This window comes from Caretta caretta, chromosome 1 (genome assembly GCF_965140235.1).
Source record: "Caretta caretta isolate rCarCar2 chromosome 1, rCarCar1.hap1, whole genome shotgun sequence".
Lineage (NCBI taxonomy): Eukaryota > Metazoa > Chordata > Testudines > Cheloniidae > Caretta > Caretta caretta.
In genome coordinates, this window is record NC_134206.1 from 222,420,148 (window position 1) to 222,435,795 (window position 15,648).

Consider the following 15,648-nt stretch of genomic DNA (forward strand, 5'->3'; position numbering starts at 1 on the left):
AGGGCATGCAAGGAAAGGATCTCTATAACATTGTGTCTACATTGTTATAATCCACTTTTCTGAACAAAAATGTGTTTATCATTGCAGATCATGAAAGGTTCCAGAAAACAGCACTTAAATTTACATCCCTTCTAAATCTCCATAAGATCAAGCAGCCAAATCCATTCCATCTCATACTCTTAACTTTTATATCAGTCTGATTCAAAGACCAAGTTATGTGTTAAATTTGGAAACACTATGGTTTCCCTTCTTCAAAGGGAAAGGAAAAATGGTATTCCAGATAGCATGGGCAGCACAAGAAGAAAATATATTGTTATGGAAAACTGAATTTGCTACTAGAAATTGATATCACTGTATTGTTCTGGCCAAGCTTTTCTTGATAGCTGATAATTTTTTAAAAGGGTTGCAATGATGCTAAATTACTTAGCTGCCCTAGTCCAAGAAAAATGAAGTGTTGGAGAGTCAGTGCAGTTCAGATGATTACGTTATTGAAATCTAGTGTTCTTGACAAGAAAATAATCTTTAGTTTGTTTATAATAAAAATGTTACTGATTGTTCTGACTGCATCCATTTGGCTAAATGCCCTTTATTGTTCAAGTCTAAATTATTATGTATGGGTGACTAGCACAATACATTTATGGAAGGTTGCTTCCCTTTTTGCTGTGTCTGTATTCACTGGATTGCTTTGATACTTTTATCTTCTTCAATTAATTCTACCTTTCTTCTGTTCTTACTTTCTTTGGGTTTGACTCTTGTAGATTTAAGATTTTACAAGGGGTGATGGTGCTTTCTTCTCTCTCTGTGCACTATTTTGATCAGTCAATATGGATGCTGATTATATTAAATTAAAATAAACAATTTAAAACACAAAGGACCAGATCCTAACCTGGTGTATATCAGGGTAGCCCTACTGAAGTCAATGAAGTCCTTTTAGTCACTTTTATACCAGCTGAGAATTTGGTCCTAAAGTGGGGGTCCACGCAATCTTCACATCTTAAAAAATAAGTAGACTCCCGGTCAAGAATTTTTCACTAAAATGGTTTTTCAATGGAAAACTTCCATTTTATCAATTTTCAATGCACTGATGAAAATATTAATATTTAATTTTGGTTTGTTGAACCAAATTGAAAAGCTGTTTCAAATCAGTTTAACATTAAACTCCATGATGCTGTGTAGCCTTTTGGGGAGGGGGGGTCATGCTTCCTGTTCCCATTTTTGGGCCCCCACTATTCCCTATTGGACAGGCTGTGTGGTCAGACTACATCTCCAATGATGCAAGATGTGATCTCCCTTTGACTGACCTGCATGGTGCATCATGGGAGTCATGTGACTAACACATCATGGGAGATGGAGAAAGGGAAATGAAGTTTAATGTTCGACTAATTCAAAAAGAGGCATTTCAATTTGGCTCAACACACTGAAATGAAGCATTTTGATATTTTCTATCCACAACATTTAAGCATTTTTTGTTCTGTGACATCCCCAACGTGGGATGAAAAAAATGGAGAAATATTAGAATTACCTGTGGGATGGAAATTCCTATTTTCTCTCCACCCTAAAAAATGAAAGGAAGTTACATGTGCTTGCACTTCCTGGAAATAGTTCTACAGGAAAGACAGGACATGCTGCTTAAGAGCTTGATATTAGCCTGGCCCCAGAGGCCAGCTTTGAGAAAGGGCCCCAGAGGCTGTATTGAGGAGCCCAGAGGTACCACCAGCTGAAGCTGCCACTGAAGAACCATGGAGAGAGACTACCAAGTGTGCCTTGGCAACCTCAGAATACGCGCAGCCAGTTTAACTGACGAGTAGTGACCAATCACGTTTATTTTGAATACAATCATCGCTATCATATCCATAGACTCTGGGGGGTTGCAAGTCAATCGCCCTTGTTCTGCTCACCTCTCTCCACTCTAAGCTGTCGGTGAGAATTCTCACATTGGCAGAGGCAGCTGCTCCTCTTCTCATTTCTCAGTCCACTCTCTTTCCTTTAATTGCCAAAGACAGCCTCTTTGCTCACAGAGTGCCCCTCAGGACTCCCTAGCATGCAGTAGGAGTGTGGCAATTGTTACATCCTTCTGAGTGTGCTCCTTTTCACAGTCAGCTGAAATAGCCAGTGCAATGGGGTAGGAGGCCAGGATTCATCTTCCCCTCCCCCACCCCCCCAAAAGGGGTGAGGAGGAAATGCTAACAGCAGTTCTAGGCAGTGTAATAACTGAGACTGGCCCTGCAGTGGGGAACTACAAAAAAAGGTAGGTGAAGCCTGGTGTCTCGCTCCCAACTGTGCACATTTACACAGCAGCCGGTCATAACCTGTCCATGAATGTGAAATAAGGAGTAGTCCCCAGTTTCAGTTCTGGAACAGAAAGTGAATAAAGAAGGTGTCAGGCCACCAACTGCTGTTGACAGAGCAACTTGATACTTTGATGATGTAGTATGTGTGTGTGTGTGTGGGGGGGGGGGGGGGTGTCTTAAAACCTACGATTTTCTTCTCTGGCTCAGTGCTTCCCTTGTCCTTCCCCACCTGCCTCTCACTCCTCAGTTCTCCTACTATCATTGTCCCTTAATAATAAGTCTGGTCAAAAGATTTTTTTTTTCCAAAACACATTTTGGTGAAAAATAGTCTCCTCCCCCCCCCCCAGCCTTTTTTTTTTTTAAGAAGTCTTTCAAATTTGTCCAGTTTTTCAATAGAAAAATACCAAACAAAAATTGGTTTTCATTTTCCTTCCCCATTTCTCTCCATTTTTCTTCCTTTTCTCATGTCAAAATGGAAAAAAGAATCAAGGGGGGAGGGAAGAAGGCAAAGAGGGACAAAAAAGGAAACAAATGGGGGGGGGGTCATTTTTCCATCAAAAATGGAAATTTGGAAGTTAAAGAATTTTTTTTCAAAAAATTTCCATCCAAAGAACTGACTGTTTCTCAACTCACCCTACTTATAACCTCTTCTCCTTCTAACATAAAAGATACAGGGATTTTTGTTTTGTAAGATCCTAGCTGTGCACCGTTGTGAATGGTTGCAAAACTCGGACATCAGCAAATGGTCAGATTCCCAGGGAGGTAACATACTCATGGAGACAGTACGGCGAGGAACCTGTAGTTCTAATTAGAACTCACTGAAAAAAAGTGCGTGTTGATGTTGAGGCTCAGGAAAAAAAATTGGAGGACTGCACAAATGGGATGACAGGGAAGGAAAACAACGGTAATTTAAATAGCTGACAGTTTACAGATATGTTCTCTTTAACATGGGTACCTTTCAAGGTATCATTGAGGTAGGAACAGCCTATTTGAAAGAAACAGCAACCAGAGTTGAGCCTCAAGGGTTGGGTGAATGTTGCATGCATAAGAGTATCTACAGGCCTTCATGCTGGATACTTAACCTATCTGTGAACTGGTGTTCCTTTCTGTCTTGAATGTTGTCATGTCTGGAAGCATCATGCCCCGAAGGGAGAGGCAGCAGCAAATGACCTCACTATTTAACATTTTCTGATTCCCAGAACTAACATCTCTTAGTCACAGTGCTTACAGAAATGATGTAAAGAGATGATGGTCCCCAGTGTTTGGCATAGATGTGGGTAATGGGATTTAGGGGATAACAGACTCTAGTCTCCAATATCTGACATACAGTATCACTGAGTACATGGAGGATTATGGAATACCAAAGAGATCCTGTATTTTCATCTTGACCCATTAAGTAATTTATTCCTTAAGCTTCCCTTAGGTGTTTCTCACAGCTCTGGGGGCCTGATTCAACTGCCACCAAAGACAATGGAAAAAACTCACATGGACTTTCTTGGGTGTTGGATCAGGCCCTAAATGTGCTATATCATAGAACATGTAAAATATTTACACAGAGACCTAAAAATACCTAAAGACAAATGAACAGAGTCCATGGAAACTCCTGAGTTGCAAATCTTTCTGCATATACTATACGTGTCGTATGGCCCATGAGTTCAGCCTTCACGGAACAGGCCAGGTGTATCCTCAGAGTCACAAAAGGAACTAAAAGACATGCAGCATCATTAATGCTAGTTATCTCTGGTTTCCTGGGTCAATGGATGGCAGAGAGTAACAAGAAGAATGTGGTTCTGGGACCAGCAACACTATCGCAACTTAACTCCTTTCTTATGAGGTAACTCACTGCACTGTGTCCATTTTCCAGGAGATTTTTTTTTCCTGCTAGCAAAATGTAACTCTAGCTAGGTAAGTAAGACAGGAGAGCAACCCTTTGCCATTTCTTTCTTGGAATTTGGGATGCAAATCTGATGTTTATGGAAAGGGAAACTGACTGCAGTACATTCGAGCAACCTCTACACTTTGGCCTATAAAACGGTTTACTATTTTTTTTTTTAAATAAACTCTGTGGCAGACAGTTTTCCAAAACTCCACATACTAACATTCCCAAGGGATGCTACGCTTTGGCTAGTTTGAGAATATCCTACCAGATTATACTTTTCCACAATGCTAAATTACAAAAGCAAATTCCACCTTTGGCAAACTACGTGGTGATGGAAAGAGCAGGACGTCCCTAAGATGCCACATTTAGAACGTAATGGAAGAGCTCTCCAACCACCTTGCTGTCTGGTTTAGGTGTCAGGACTATTTATAAATGTCAAACCATGCTACAGAGACTTCCTTAGAAGAGGATATCCCAAACTATGGTCCATGGAATACTTGTCAGTAGTCTGTAGAGATGTCTGGTCACGTGGGTGAGACTTTCAAAGCCATTCAGGGGATTTTGACACTCAGAATTGGGTAGTGTTAGGCAGCTTCAAAAATTCCAGCCCTAGTGTTAGTTCTCTTTGTTTCCAGCTGCTACATTTCATTAAGTACTTTCCTGAGTTTTCCATGTCAGCAATCACTGTGGTTGCCATGCCAGGATGTAATGAGAAGTGATCTATGAAGCCATCTCCCTATTAAGAGCTGGATTACACAAACTTTCCCCTAAATAACAAAAAGAGTGAATTAATAGATTCAGTTGTTCATGCATGTGTGTGTGTGGAGACTTATTTAGTATTAACAGGGGCATATTTAAATTTAGCTTAAGTTGATTCCTTACCGATTTATATTAATGACAGAAATAAACATGTCCAAACAAGGGGTTTGCACCAATTAGCTAAATCCATTTTTAACCTGCTTTAGTTAAATCAGTGCCACTTGTGTGTGTGTGTAGACAAGCTATTATGTGGTCCACGATAGTAGTAGTGAAATAGTTCCTTATGTTGGCATTTAAATGGTCATAATACCTCTCAGAGTAATTGTTTCAAGCTATCTGTAGCCCAAGGGCTTGTCTACACTGGGATTTTAGCTCCTGCTACAGTTACACCAATATAGCTGCATCGATGCAAACCCCTTACCATACGTATGCTGCACCAATGAAAACAGTGACTTGCAGAGGCATGGCTTACCCTGATTTGAAATGAGTGGCACAAATACCAATCATTTTTTACACTTGTTGCAACATGTCTAAGGAAGTGGCTTTCACTGGTGCAGCTCAAACTGCCATTACAGTATTGGTTTACGTATGGATCACAAGCTGAAGGTTTTCTTCACAGCCGTAAGAGCTTGGATTCTAGAACACAAGATGGCAACCACCACGAAATGGGTCTTCAACCTGACGAGTTCATATCACCAGATACAAAATATTTATTGTGCATGCGCAAAGGCAAGCACAGAATCTTAGGTCTTAGAGCTGGCTCTCTGTCTTAGGTACTTGTATGGCACCTGTTACTGTAGTTTCTAAATGCTTCACAATCTTTAATATATTTTTCCTCACAACACCCTGTGAGGTAGCAAAGTGCTATTATCCCCATAGTACAGATAAATTAAGTGACTTGCCCAAGGTCACAGAGAAAGTCTGTGACTGAGCAGAGAACTGAACCTAGGTTTCCCAAGTCTCAAACTAGTGTCCTAACCACTGGGCCATCCTTCCTCTCTGATAGAATACCGAGAGAAAATCCTGTGAGTTATTTTGTGACTAGTCATGTGTCAGCTTGATCCAACCATGTTTGAGGCACTTAGCATTCACAAAGCTTTGAAACTGAATACATGTATTCAATCACAGTTGTGTGCGTTCCGCATAGAATGAATATTTTTGACTCACTATCCATCTGTGTGCCAGATTCTGAACCTTGAATTCTGAAGATTAAATGCCAATAGAAGATGTTTCCCAATTCATCCATTTGTGAAATTTGTCAAATATTTTCAAAGACCACATAAACTTGCAAACAATAGGATTGGTTCACAAATGCTTTGTAAAGCCAGCTTTTGTATGTGTATACAATCTGCTCTATTTGGTATACAGTTATGATTATTTGTACCACATTAGCATCTAGTGGCCTTAATCAAGATCACTGCTCTATTGTGCCGGAGCACTGGACAGATTATAAAACAAGATTTAACACCTGGGCTAAGAACACAAGTCAGCATGTGGGAAGGTGTATCAATAGTACAAGGATGTTTTAGTAGGGCCTAGATAAGTAATAAGCCATCCAGTACCAGTAAACACAATAATGAGCTGTGCATGCAGCAGTGCCCACTTGCATTCTACTTTATACAGAGATCCAAAAAAATGTTATCAACATTCTAGAGCCTTAACAGGAACTGGAAGTGGGAGGGGGAGAGTTTTCATAGATCCATAGATTCCAAGGCCAGAAGGGACCATTTGTGAGCATCTAGTCTGACTTCCTGTATAACACAGGCCATAGAACTTCCTCAAAATTATTCCTAGGGCAGATCTTCCAGAAAAACAGCCAATTTTGATTTAACAATTGTCAGTAATGAAGAATCCATCATGACCCTTGGTAAACTGTCCCAAGGATTAATTACTCTCACTGTTAAAAAGTTCTCATAAGGAAATGAAGATGCAAGTCTTTGACCTGGCGGACACTGGTTAAAATCAAGTGCAACTGGCACCAAGACATAAAATAGGAATGCTTCACACATGCTAATACATAGTGCTCTGTCCTTAATATATTTCAACTTATAGTGCACTGGAGCATTTTTGTTTGTTTTTGTTAAATACAAGTAGATATACACCTAGCAGCTGTGAAATGTCTAAGGGCTTGTCTACATTACCCACTGGATCGATGAGCAGTGATCGATCCAGTGGGGGTTGATTTATTGCGTCTAGTCTAGACGCGATAAATTGACCGCCAAAGCTCTCTCCCGTCAACTGCAGTACTCCACCGGAGCAAGAGGCGCAGGTGTAGTCAACAGGGGAGCATGAGCTGTCAACTTACCACAGTGAAGACACCGTGGTAAGTAGATCTAAATACGTAGCTGAAGTTGCGTAACTTAGATTGATTCCCCCGCCCCCCCCCCCCCAGTGTAGACCAGGTCTAAGTCTATCAGTATAATGAGCGAGATTCACAGTTGGTGTAAATTGGGATAGGATCACTGAAGTATATGGAGTTATGCTGATTTACACCAGCTGAATGCCTGATCCCCTTTAAACCTTGATATCCTATTTGGATGTGGAATTTGGGTCAGTGGTTATTTCTCTAGTTTTCCTGTACATTAAGGGCCAGGTCCTGAGATTATATGAACCAGAGTAATTCCATTGCAGTCAATAGAGCTGCACCAATTTATACCAGCTAAGGATCTGGTTCTGAAAATCAAATCCTAGACCCACTGAAGTCATGGGAAAATCCTCACTCTTATATTTCAGACTATCAGCAAAACTTTCTTCTTCTATTATTCGCCAACTTCCAGGTTGCTCCATTTCTTTGTCTTCTCACCATGATTCACTGTACTATTTCAGTCTTTAAATATTTGCCACTTCTTTTTTTAGGGTTGCCAACTCTTGCAATTTTTGTGTGTCTTAATATTTGATGATTTTCTTAAGACTGCAGCTCGTAGAGTCTTGTGATGACAGGAGACTCAGCTTTCGGGTTTTACACTTAAAAAAAAAAAAGTTTGTAGGTGGCCTGGCTGCAAAGAAAAGTCTGTGTCAAATCTTGAGTCAAGTGCAGCCCAAAAGGCTCAGAAAAACAGAAGGCCAATAAAAAACACACCCAAAATCTCTTGTTTCTTAAAACCTCATGATTTTTAAGCCAATCTCATAATTTGGGGGCCCAACACAGATTTTTGAACTCTTGGAGTTGACAATATCTCAAGTCTTTGGGACTCTCCCCCTTCTCCCTTTGTCATTTAAATATTTCAGAACCCCTCTCCTCTTCATAACACCACATGTTCAAATGCCTGGCAACCCTAAAAGAAACTTCAAATAATTGGTTTTCGACTGGATCACCCGGTTGAAAAGGGACCCTGGCGGGTCCGGTCGGCGGCGGTAAGGCAGGCTCCCTGCCTGCCCTGGCTCTGCGTGGCTCCTGAATGCGGCCAGCATGTCTGGCTCCTAGGGCAGGCAGAGGGGCAGCCAGGGGGCTCCATGCGCTTCTGGCACCCCAAGCACCAGCTCTGGAGCTCCCATTGGCCGGGAACCATGGCCAATGGGAGCTGCGGGGGCGATGCCTGCAGCCAGACATGCTGTCCGCTTCCAGGCTCTGTCTGAGATAAGTCACCCAGCCAGAGCCCACACCCTGAACCCCCTGCCAGACCCCAACCCCCTGCCCTAGCCCTGAGCCCCCTCCTGCACCCAAACCCCCTCCCAAAGCCCACACTCCCTTCTGTACCCCAACCCTCTGCCCCAGGCCTGAGCCCCCTCCTGCACCCCAAACCCCTCATCCCTGGCCCCACCCCAGAGCCCACACACCGAGCTCCTAGCCTGCACCCCCCCACACACACGTAACCCCCTGCCCAGCCCAGAGCCCCCTCCCACACCTTAAAACCCCTCACATTTGTGACCTCTTCCCGGAGCCTGCAGCTCCAGCCAAGCTGGATCCCTCACCCTCTCCCTCACCCCAACCCCTTACCCCAGTTCGGTGAAAGTGAATGAGAGTGGGGGGACAGTGAGAGAAGGAGGGTGGGGGAATGGAGTGAGTGGGGGGGGCCCTCAGAGAAGAGGCAGGTCCTCAGGGCAGGGCGAGGGTGTTCAGTTTGTGCAATTAGAAAGTTGGCAACCCTAGTTTCTTCAGTCTTTTGCAAGATTTATTCGCCAATGATTTCACTTTACCCAGGAGCCATCAGTTAATGACTGCTTAGTTGTTTGCTATTTATTGTTCTTTTCCACTCTCTATACAATTGTATTCTAGCCTATGGATTCCTATACAGCTTTCATCACCATAGTATCTGAGCGCCTTCCAGTTGTACGATAAGTGGTATGACTAATATTTGTGACACAGAGTTTGTTCTTCCTCTCCCCAGAGGGAGAATGGTACATACAGTGGAATGTTTTGTTTTAGTGGGTGGTTATTTTTGCTTGTTTTGTTTTTATTGTACACATTGCTATGTGCTTATATTAGAGATGGCAGGTCAAAGATGTGTGCCTTGCACTTGCCTTAGACCAGCCCCTGAGACAGCTGTCTCCTACATAGAAAAGCTTTCCCTTTCGAGTAGATAAGTTTCATTGTGCCTAAGGAGCAAAGTTGTCAACCCTGCTGTTCCCCTCAAACCCAGACCTTTGAATTAGAAGTACTGTATAGATAAACAAGTATAGTTGATTGGAGTAAGATTGAGGCAGAAGCCATTTCTGCAAGATTCACTATAGTTTTTTACACTAGTTATTACATAGTTTGAACTGCAGTGAAATGGCTAAACCAAAACCCTGAATCCCAATACTTTGACTTTAGATTTAAAAATCTAGGATTTTGCCGCTTGATCCCTTTTCTGTAAGGGCCAGATCTCCAGCCCAGACTCAGGAATCTAAGGTGTACACTATTCCCAGACACCACAGATAGAGTATTTGAGGGCAGGTTCCTGAGGATAACAAGATGTCTGCTCCACCCTGACAGGGACAACCAAAAATAGAGCACACATACTCCTCCTGCTACCAGTCTAGCTCCTTCTATATGCCCTTGATCACACTGCCCCAGTACCAAGACATTCCCTGCATTATTGCCATAACGTTTTGGTGGCAGACAAAAATTCAGAACAGTCAGTATATATAAACGACTTCAGTAGGCAGACTGAGTACAGCTGTCCTTCCCGCCCTGTAAATTAGTTCAATTAAAGATCCGTGTCCTCCATGCACATCTCCAGCTGTAGCGTGTGTGTTACTTGGGAGTTCCTTTGCGGGGGAGGTGGAAAGAATCTCTCTCACCGGTCCATACAGTGGGGCCATTCCGTGGCTGCTATTCCAACCTTAAGAAGCTATTTACACTGCGGTGCTTGGCAGATAGGGACTTCTTCCGCAGCAGTGTGTGGGATAGTTGGTGGGAAATACGAAGGCTAGTTTGAGGCTTGCAAATAGTGCCTATCTGGATCTAAACCCTCCTATGGAAGGAGGGTGCAACTGTGGAGTAGTAAATCCCTGAGGCTACAGTAGTGGCAATGGAGCATAAGACGGAAGGATCCTGCCCCATCTCTGGTCCCTGAAGACCTAGCCTGCACATGGTCCATCTTTTCAATGTTTTTACTCTACAGATTGAGTATTCTGAACTTTAGCTGTGATGTTTGGGGCTTGTCTACACTCAGAAATCCCACAAATTTAACTTAAATCTGTTTATTTCAATCCTTGCTCTGCCACAGACTTCCCATAGGGCCTTGGGCAAGTCACTTAGTCCTTCTGTGCCTCAGCTCCTCATCTGTGCAAGGGGGATAATAGCACTTCCCTACCTCACAGGAGTGTTGCAAGGGTAAATACATTACAGATTGTGAGGCACTCAGACACTACAGTGATGGGGACCAGATACATACCTTAGATAGTTAGGTAAACCAGTGCAACTTTTGCATGAGGACTTATATCAGTTTAAAACTGATTGTAACGGTTTATCTTTCACCTGTAGATTTACCAGTGCAAACTAGACATTGGTAAAATTAAGCCACAATTAAATCAGCTAGATAACAGAAAAGAATTCTGGCTGTAAATACTGCACTGGTCGTTCAGCACTGAACAGGAGGTGCACACAGAGGGTTTAATGCTTCTCTCAATCACACTGGGTTTATGCCAGTTTAATTCCATTGATCCCACTGGAGTTTCCTCACTGTTTGCACTAGTATAACTGAGAGAAGTGTGAGGCCCAGAGGACAGCAGGGATCCATGGTGAGAATAAAGCATTAGACAGTTGTGTTTCTCTTCACTGCCTGGGCAGTTTTCTAGTGAATAACTTGTACCTCACAACAAGGAGCAATAACAATTATGCTGTTGATTTACAGATGTTCAATGCAATTTTAGAATAAAAAGGAATAAATGCCTCAGAGAAAAGTCATGTTGTATGCAAAGGAGAGAAAAAATGCATTGGAAGCCACTATTAAGTGACACCCTCCCCCCTCCTTTTGGCATTTACCCCAAAGTGAAGCAGTTGTGGGGGGGAAACAACAACAATAGGCTTCTGTGTTGCATTACTCTAAAAATGCACTTGAATGAAAGCAAATAGTATCATAATGAGCTAAGTCAGAGAGCAGTGTTCAATTAGCTGTAGAACTTAAAGGAGTTTATAATAGCAGCTCTTATAAAGAAAGACCCGGTTGGGATTTGTCATGGAAAAGAGGAGAATGTGTGGTAAGTTAAATGCCATTTATAAAATGGGAGAGTCTGATCAAACTGATCCAGATTAGTCCTTCACAGTGGTAAAACCTTAAAATTAGGACATGGGGATAAAAAGAGGGTTTAGTCTAAACTATTTCATGCAAAGGGTATTCAACATATGGAATATGTTACCCAGAAGAGTAACTGAAGCAAGGAGGACTAATGTTTTCAAGAGGGAAAAGGACAAGGGACTACATAAGAAAATTTCAAGCTTCAAAGGGATATTAGTCAGATTTTTGCTAAAGAGTATCCGACCCATTTCTGGGTGGTGTGCAGGAAGCGGGGGGTCTGAGGGAAATTTTGTGCTGATCATGGATTTGTTGTTGTTCCTCCATAGATTGGCAACAGGGAGTGTCTTTTTTTTTTTTTTTTTTTTTGCATTTTGCCTTGTTGTTTCATGACAGTATTTTTGCCCTTCTGCGGTACAATGAACAACTAATAACATTTTAAGAACTTTACATTTTGTTGTAAAAATATTCTAACATATAGGGCCAAATTCTGGAGTCCTTACTCATTTCATTCTCCCCAGTTGATTGTACTGGAAGTTTTAGGAGAGAAAAGATTTTCAAAAGGAGGTGGGTGCCTAGTTCTTTTCCACACTTGTGCAAACATCACCCTAAATAAAGAAGCCCTCAGGGCTGAGTCCATGCACTGCAGATGATGGCAGATTTGTCATCAGGACAGAGCATGTTACAATTTATAACAATGCTGCTGACTGTATCCTGCTACGTATGAGTCTATTACTCAAGTTTGTATGCATAAGAACCACAGGACTAAAGCATGGCGAAAAAATTTGGCAAACGCCTTTTTTCAGAGAAAAATGCAAATTTGTGTCAAATTCACTGAACTATTTCATTACAAAACAAAAAAAAATCAGCAAAAAATCAAAATATTTAGTTTCAACATTTTTAAAGGACACATTTTGATTCAAAACAATGTATTAATTTGAAATTTACTTCAATTTCATAAAACAAAGTTTAAAAAGCTAAAACACCAACAAACTGAAATATTTTATTTCGGTTCAAATAAAACACTTTGTTCAACCCATGAATTTTTTCAACTTTCTGGTTCACCACAAAAATTTTAAAATTTGTTTTGTGTTGACATACAACTTCCCCCCCACAATTTTTTTAGAATAGCCAGCAAATCAAAAAAACAGTTATTTGCCTAGTTTGACTCAGGATCAGTCTTCTGCTATACTGAAGGGTATAGATGGCTGTGTTATTATTGGATTACTCCCTGTCCAATGATACACTGTTATGTGAATATGTAAAGAGACTGATAAAGCTAAAGTAAACAGTAAAATGAGAAAAGCAAAAATGGCCCAAAACCACAACCTCTAATCCAAACCCCTTCTAACTCCAGGAGTATTCAGATTCAAATCCCAGGATCTTAAATGACCCCTATCATTTTGCTCCTAAATCGCATTCAAAATGGGAAAGGGCCTAACTTTTACATCTAGCTTTTATGTATTTTTTTCTGCATGGGGGAGAGCATGCAAGATATCAGGAGAAGCCACGGCTTTGGAGGTGTTTTCATAAAAATAGTTTGAGAGATTTTGGCATATCTAATCCAAACCTTCAGTCTAATCTCAATTTATTCTCTAGCCTAGTGGCTCTCAAGCTTTCCAGACTGCTGTACCCCTGTCAAAGGGAGTTTTGTGTATCCCCAAGTTTCACTTCACTTAAAAACTACTTGCTTACAAAATCAGACCTAAAAATACAAACGTGTCACAGCACACTGTTACTAAAAAATTGCTGACTCTCATTTTTGCCACATAATTATAAAATAAATCAATTGGAATATAAATATTGTACTTACATTTCAGTGTCTGGTATAAACAAGTCAGTCTGTATGAAATTTTAGTTTGTACTGACCTCACTAGCGCTTTTTATGTAGCCTGTTGTAAAACTAGGCAAATATCTAGATGAGTTGATGCACCCGCTGGAAGACCCCTGCATGGTTGAGAACCACTGCTCTAGCCCAAACCTTGAAAACCATTCTAAAACCTAATCTCAATCTGAGGACCAGTTCCTGGGTCAATTGCTAGGAAGGAGAACAAAACAAAAAATGTTGAGCTAGAGGTTCTCTTCTGTTTCTAAGACTTCTCATACAGCACACCTATATGCTTTTTTATTAGGTGAAGAATCTATTTTGAAAATCAGGTACAGATGTTTTGGTCATGGAGCGCTCATTTCATAGGCAACCGTCAATCCACTGGATCAAGGGGTAGCATAAGAGGTCTAATCAGGTGCCTGATGAATCTGCTTATGGTTGACACGCCAAATTCAAGAGCAACACAGCTTGTTAACAAATTTCATAGATCCATGTGTTGTCTGAATTGGAGTCCAAGATTACAGCAGTCTGCTTTCTTCTCTCTTTAACTGGAGTGTATTAATAAAAATAAGAGGAAATTAGTCCATTTTCTCATTAAGTTAGATATTTCCTCCTGCTATGTAACTGAAAAACATTTGGGTTAACACTTGTGGTGGCTCCAAGGTTCAGATCCAAAACGTATCAAAGTTTGGGGGAAAGGGAAGAAGTGTTGGGATCGGAGATCTTAGTTCAGGCCCATGTGTAGAACACATCAAATCAGGAAGGAACCACAGTGTCCTCTATGACCACATTGCCCAGTAACTTGCAAACATTTCTCTCATTCCACCTTCTCAGGTCCAAGATACCAGTTATGTTCTATACGAGTCAATTTCTGTTCCCAGTTGCACCAGGGTAAATCAGGAGTAACACCACTGAAGTCATTAGAGTTATGCTGAGTCTACATCAATGTAATTGAGAGCAGAATACATCATGTTTTTTCTTAAATTCTTTCAGGTTATTTTCAGTCATGGTGATCATAAGCATTAATGCCTGACCCATTCCCTTTTGGGTTCCCTCAGAACATGTCACCAGCACTAACAGTAGTCTAATGGAAATCTGACAAGCTCAGACAATAGGCCACGTTATAATTTCAATTATAAGCAAGTAACTCTTAAAGTCACTTGGTTTGTGTGTGAATGAAAACAGAATTTGACCCAAGATCTTTGATTTCAAGTGTTGTATGTGACCCATGCCTACTTGGTATGGCACTCTGTCCCCCTTTGGTGGTGGCTTGGCCACCTGGAGATTGATGAGCCTGCTACAGCCTTGGCTAAGAGTTGGGTGTTTTAGGTCAGGTAGCAGATACCCATGCATTAAGATCCAAAAGTCACAGGTTCAATCCCAACTACGAATGGGCCACCCAGAGCTGTTGGTGCCCCTTGCAAATGGGAGAAAATGTCCCATTTTCTTCTTCTTTTTTCAGTAGTCCCAATATGTGTCTCTAAAATTCCTTATCTTGTCTAAGTATCTCCAGCACAAATGTGTTCCACGTAAACCAAACCTCTGCCTATGCACCACAGTCCGGTGGCATTTAGAGAATATTTTTTAATTGCATCCATGTTGGGTTGTCATGTTCTTCTCTTCTCTTCACTTACCTAATTCTTAGTCCAATCTACATTCAAACCACAAACCCTGTCCCCATTTGTACTGTAACTATGGGGGCGGGGGAGAGGGAGCTCAATCATATGGTATAGGAGGACACATTAAATTCTTGAGGTGTGGTGTGCTTTTAAACCTTAGCTTTTTAACAGTTTTCCAAGAGGGCATGTGAGCTCTTTTCCAAATGTGTATATTCTTCCCCTCAGTGATAGCCACTGCAAAAAGCTGCCTTCCCCTCAACGGAAGCCCTACACTCTTGCTTGCAGCTCAGTAAACTGCTTAAGCTTCCCGTTGTCAAATAAGTCTGAAAACTTATTATCCCCCTTGCATCCAATTATCTCAGGATGTTAAGTGACCTCTCACCTTCTCTAAAGAGTTTGCCCATCTGTACGCCTCCCAGAAGTTCCTAAGGATGTGATTGCTTTGCTCTGTTTTTACACTGGGGTCTCCTCCATATTTTCTAGAAGCAGGTTACGCTTAGGTTAGGAAACAGATTACCTACTTTCAGAGGTTTCAGTGAATACTGTTCCAGCTTTCTAGCACTGGTAGTGTTGTGGTATTTTAACAGGGCCCTTTATTCTCCATCTACATGGA

At 41.5% G+C, this 15,648-nt stretch overlaps 1 protein-coding gene across 2 annotated transcripts in view; it reads left to right on the forward strand.

The window, feature by feature from the left end:
• Positions 1-15,648, forward strand: part of NTF3 (neurotrophin 3) — a 60,323-nt gene that overhangs the window by 24,282 nt on the left and 20,393 nt on the right. The window contains exon 2 of one of the 2 annotated variants that reach the window (XM_075120939.1): positions 7,174-7,252. The exons of the other annotated variant lie outside the window; for it this stretch is intronic. The gene's annotated coding sequence lies outside the window, so the exon portion shown is untranslated. The remainder of the gene's footprint in view (positions 1-7,173; positions 7,253-15,648) is intronic. 2 annotated transcript variants of the gene reach the window in all.